Here is a 6,415-nt window from a genome sequence, read left to right as displayed (position 1 = left end):
TCCCTAACATTTCAAAGGGTGGATAATCTCATGGAGAAAATGAAAATAACAATACAGAGTTGTTTTGAGGGTTAAATGAGATATTGGGAATAATTGTCAAACATGGACTAGACTCACTGCCTGCAGAGAACTTAACGTTTAATGAATGAAAGCTATTGTTACAATCACGGCCACAAGGTACATAGTAACCAAGGAAGAAAATGATAGTAATTTATTTCTGTGTTCTGACAGGATAGGTGTGTTTGGCCAATAGAATATGAAGATATGTAAAAATAAGAAGTGCAAGTCAAAAACATACAATTTAATATCTAAAATTATTACATACATGTGTAAGACAATGAGCCTCCCCACACTATGTTGGTGATGATGTAAACTCATACATTTCCTGGCAAGCAGTTAGGCAATATGTAGCAAGAGTATTAAAACTTCAAGTTTTCACATCCTTTAGCCCCACAATCCCACCTTTTGGAATTTATCCTAAACCTAATGGGAACTCTAATAAGATTTCAGTACAAAGTGCATTCATTTAAATAACTTAAATGTCCAACAATGCAACGTTGGTTAAATCATTCCCTGACCTCTCCTTTTAGCCCATGTCTTCTGTTGGGTCGTTAATTAAATCATTTAACCCCTCATAATTAGCCCAGGCCTTCCAAAGTTGAGGAGAGGGGTGGGCATCTTTCACTAACAGTGTTTGAAATTTCAAAATAAATAGTATGACTAAAACAAATCAGAATCATGGGGAAAAAAAAGAAAAGCAGCTTCCAAATCTATTCTGACGGTCTACGTGTATGACCCTACCTTTCATAGAATTACAAGGTTACTTAAATATGGAATAGCCATGCAATGAGATCTTATAAAGCCTGTAAAAGTTATGTTATAAAGATGTTTTGTTACATGAGAAGTGATGATAATAATATACCACTAAATAGAAGCAGTATGCAATAGATAGTATATGAAGTAGTATTAAGGCTGTAAAGTATATTCACATTTAGAACATATAGATAAAAATGGAAGGAACTATACAAAATATAAACAGTCATTTGTAGTTTGAGGCTATTTTTATTTTCTCTACTATATACATTTTTTAATTAGCAAATGTTTCTATAATTTAACATGTACTATTTTTCAGTTTAAAAAAGGTATTTTTTTTTTTATTTCTCAAGGGAATACTTAGTCATTATTCTCTCAACTAACTTTATCACTTAACTTAAAAAATTCTGGCTGGGCAGCATGTCCTCATCCAAATAACTGGAATTCACATAGGAGTGAGTCTTTCTACAAAAAGATCCCTGTAAGAAGCAATTTAGTGGCATGGTTAGGAATATAGCCTTTAGAGCCAGATTGCCTGAGGATGAGCCCAGCCTGACTGGGATATATAGAGTGTGTGTAACAGTGGACAAGATACTTAACCTTCTTTATTCCTAACTTGTATTATCTGTAGAACAGAGATGGTAATAATGCCAGTCTCAGTGGGTTGTAGCCAGGAGCTGACACCTTAAGTTACCTAGTAAATATTAATGACAAACTTATTGCCCATGTAACAATGAAGTATTTTTAAAAATAGATATTAAATGCTTGATGCTTTTGCCCCTGTACTCTGATTTTCACCATTAAAGCACATATTTTTTTTTTTTTTTTTGCGGTACGCGGGCCTCTCACCGCTGTGGCCTCTCCCGCCGCGGAGCACAGGCCCCGGACGCGCAGGCCCAGCGGCCATGGCTCAGGGGCCCAGCCACTCCGCGGCATGTGGGATCCCCCCGGACCGGGGCACGAACCCGCGTCCCCCGCACCGGCAGGCGGACTCCCAACCACTGCACCACCAGGGAAGCCCTAAAGCACGTTTTGGAAGGAAAATTTTCTGAAAAGCTTGCAGTTGTTTGGTTAACAATGATTTCCTGAGTTCTGTTTCAGTCTCTGTGCTATCAGATATGAAGGCCATATGCGTTATTGAAGAGTCCAGGATAACTTTGTTTTTTTCTTAAATTTATTTATTTCATTTATTTATTTTTGGCTGCTTTGGTTCTTCGTTGCTGTGCACGGCTTTCTCTAGTTGCAGCGAGCAGGGTCTACTGTTCGGTGTGGTGTGCGGGCTTCTCATTGTGGTGGTTTCTCTTGTTGCGGAGCAGAGGCTCTAGGCACGCGGGCTCAGTAGTTGTGGCACATGGGCTTCGTTTCTCCACGGCATGTGGGATCTTCCCCGGCCAGGGCTCAAACCCGTGTCCCCTGCATTGGCAGGTGGATTCTTAACCACTGCGCCACCAGGGAAGCCCCCAGGATAACTTTGAATAGGTGATAATTCTTCTGTAATGATTTCTGGTTATGTTCACCACTGATGCTGAAGCTAAATGATTTTTCTATGTTTAATTAACTTTTGAAAACTTAGCTTTGCCTCGTATTCCAGTTTTCTCTTTAATCTACTGTAAAGGTAAATCACCCAAATCCTAATAGCTCTCAACCATATTGCAAAATTTACTTCAAAAGAAGTTTGCTTAAAAAAGAAGTTTGCTTTGAGTTTGAGACCTCTCAAACAGTGGAATCTGTTTTTACTTCCCTTGACACTGAGTGGATTTTTGTGACCTTCCTGATGAGCAGAAAACAGCAGAAGTCACCCTCTTTGACCTCCTGTGAGGTCATAAAAGGCAGTGTTTCCACCTGGCTTTCTGTCTCTTGGGATGCTCATCCTTGGAACCTAGCCACCATCTTGTAAGGCAGCCAAGTAGCCACAGGGAGATGCCTCATGTAGGTGTTCTGGCTATCTGACCCAACTGAGGCCTCACTGATCTCTAGACACATGAGTGGGCAGGCCTTCAGATGATGACAGCACCCAGCTTTCCAGCTGGGTGACTACCACAACTGTCACCAAGTGGAACATAGAGGATGTCCCTGTTGAGTCTTACCTAAGTTGCAGATTTATGACCAAAATAAATGTAACTCACAGTTTTAACCCACTAAGATCCAGGATGGTTTTTTATTCAGCAATAAATAACCATAACATGAGCCCACTGAAGCTCCACAACCCTTTGAGATATGTACAATCTCCCCCCTTTTTACAGATGAGAAAACTGAGGCTTAGTGAAGTGAAGCAACTTGTGTCCCACATCACGCAGATAATGAGCAACACAGCTAGAATTTGAGTCAAAGTGTGTCAACCTCAGAATCCACATTCTTTTGTTGATGAGATGATCAGCAGGTCAATCTAGAGGGTATAGAATGTTTGGGTTGGGAAAGAATGGGGAAAAAAAGTGAGAGAGATAAGCCAAAGAATGAGCTTAGAGAGGGACCAGGGGAAGCTAGAAGATATAAGCAGATTTGCCATTGGAATTAAGATCATTCAAGGCTACTCTTTTCACCAGGGTCAGCTAGGGAAGCTCCCACCTATGCAAACACCAGAAGGGAATCTGGTGCTTGGCACTGCATAGCAGGTCAGAAGGCCTGGGAGGGCTCTCTTCATCATCCTACCTCTTCAACAGCGAACTGTTGGCAAGGATGTGGAGAAAAGGGTATCCTTTTGTGCTTGTCGTGGGAATGTAAATTCATTCAGCCACTCTGGAAAACATTATGGAGTTTCCTTAAAACTAGAACTACCATATGATCCAGCAATCCCACTTCTTCAGTATATATATGAAGGAAAGGAAAACAGAGTGTTGAGATATCTGCACTTCCATGTTCGTTGTAGCATTGCTCACAATAGCCAAAATATTTAAACAACGTAAGTGTCGATGGATGAATCAATAAACAAGATGTGGTGCATATATATATGGCATATATAGACACATATGTATATATACATGGATATGTATACATATGTATGTATACATATATATGTGTATATACATATGTATACACACACACACAAACACACAGGAATATTATTTGCCAAAGAGAAAGATGGACGTCCTGCTGTTTGTGGCAACATGGATGGAATTTGAGGGCGTTATGCTAAGTGAAGTAAGTCAGACAGAGAAAGAAAAATACTGTATTATATCACGTTATACATGGAATTTTACAAAGCAGACTCATAGAAACAGAGACTAGGATTGTGGTTACCAGGGGTTGGGGAGTGGGAGAAAACCGAGATGTAGTACCAACTTCCAGTTACAAGATGAATAAGTTCTGGGGACCTAATGTACAGCATAGTGACTACAATTAACAATACAGTATCATATACTTGAAAGAGTAGATCTTAAATGTTCTCACCACAAAAAAGGAATGGTAATTATGTGACATGATGCAGGTGTTAGCTAGTGAAGGCTGTGGTTGGTATCCTTTTGCAATAAATGAGTATCAAATCAATGTGTTGTACACCTTAAACTTACACAATGTTATACGTCAATTATATCTCAATAAACCTGGAAAAAAGTAAAAATAATTAAAACTAGTTAGTGACTTTAATTCATCTGAATCTTCTGTAGGATCTTTGTCTTAATCATAATTTCTAATGAGAATAATTTTAGGAGTTTGAGAAAACTATGCTGGATGAATGAATTTATTGTACCCAGGCATACTTTACATCAACTCGTTTACCTTTTTTTTTTTGGCTCTGCCACTCGGCTTGTGGTATCTTAGTTCCCCAACCAGGGATTGAATCCGTGCCCTCAGCAGTGAAAGTGCCGAGTCCTAACCATTGGATCACCAGGGAATTCCCACCTCATTTAACTTTTATAGAAACACTGTATTAGGTTCTACTGTTATCCCACATCTTCATTTTTAAATAGAGGAAATAGAGGAGTCAAGGTACTATGACTTATTTATGGCTACAGAGCTAGTAAATAGCAGAACTGGAACTCAGATATTCTGATTTCAAAGCCTAAACTATTAACCACCATAGCGGAAGTGTATGTGTTTAACTAGAAGGATGGATTTTTGTCTGAAAAAAAGGTTAAAATACATGAACACTGAAAGATATATGCTAATATAAAAAATAATTCTTAAACTTCATATCAGAGACTGTGATGGGAATAAAACTGCTATGGGCTTTCACAGAAGAGAATGCTAAAAGCAGCAAGAATAATTTTTTTTTTTTTTTAGGTTTCTTAGAGAGATAGGATCTTAAATAGGCTCATAGGCTTTTCTAATGTTTTTTCTAGATATTCTTCCCTAATAGATCAAGAATTTTACTACTCTTTGTGTTTTCAAATCTTAGTCTAATACTTCACTTATGAGATGATAGGTGTTCTGTTTTGTTTTGTTTTGTTTTTTGCCATAGCACATTGCTTGCAGGGCTTGCAGGATCTTAGTTCCCTGACCAGGGATCAAACCTGGGCTCCCAGCAATGAAAATGCTGAGTTCTAACCACTGGACTGCCAGGGAATCCCCATGATAGGTTTTCTTTAAGAGATAACAGGATTCATTAAGAGGTAACAGGATTCATCAAATTAGCATTCATTTAAAATACATTCCAAAGCAGTGATTGTTAAATTATTTTTAGGTCACAGGTCTCTTTAATAATCTGAAATATGATATGAACCTTCCTCTCCCAAGGGGAAAGAAAAGGAGACACAAAAACATTTTGTATACATTTTCAAAGGGGTCACAGATTTCCTAGAAGTCTGTCTATGAGGACCAGATTAAAAACTGTTTAAAGACTTCGCATACCATGAACAACTAAGCCCGTGCACTGCAACTACTGAGCTCGCGTGCTACAACTACTGAAGCCCGCGCATCTAGATCCCGTGGTCCACAACAAGTGAAGCCACCGCAATGAGAAGCCCACGCACCGCAACGAACAGTATCCCCCCGCTCACCGCAACTAGAGAAAGCCCGTGTGCAGCAACGAAGACCCAATGCAGCCAAAAATAAATGTATTAAAAAAAAAAACCAATTAGACAAAAATGGCTGTATTTAGACCTCGGTCATTACAGCAATGGTGTTATATTTGCTAGCCATAATTTCTTCTCATTTTGAAAAGTGGCTTTGGGAAATAGTAATTATGATTTAGATATAGAGGCAGTATTCAATTGTGGCATATCAATACTAGGTGACTCCACATTTCAGAAAACCCTGAAGAGTCATCTTTTTTTTTTTTTTTACAGTTTTTCTATTTCCTCTCTTTAAAAAGTATTAGCATTGTTTAAATTGCAGTTTAACATTTAAAGGGGTGAGTTTTTAATTTTTATTTGTGAAGTGGGGCATAGCTTTGGCACCCTGGATTCAGGCTTTTTAAGTGTTCTTCATATTTGCCTTAGTGATCAACAAGGTGCAGAGTGGTGGGAAGATGTCTAAGTAGATTCATTGTTTTATGGATTGTCATTTAAAAAATATCAATGCCCTAATCATATGAGTGATATTCAAAATATAATACAGTAAATTTAAAGAGTGAATTAATAAAAATCAAATTAATTAAAAATTTAAAGTCTTGGGGCTTCCCCGGTGGTGCAGTGGTTGGGGGTCCGCCTGCCGATGCAGGGGACGC

Source organism: Aethalodelphis obliquidens, unplaced genomic scaffold (assembly GCF_003676395.1).
Source record: "Aethalodelphis obliquidens isolate GAN/ISIS:26980383/991018 unplaced genomic scaffold, ASM367639v1 scaffold5, whole genome shotgun sequence".
NCBI lineage: Eukaryota > Metazoa > Chordata > Mammalia > Artiodactyla > Delphinidae > Aethalodelphis > Aethalodelphis obliquidens.
This window is presented reverse-complemented; position numbering follows the sequence as displayed.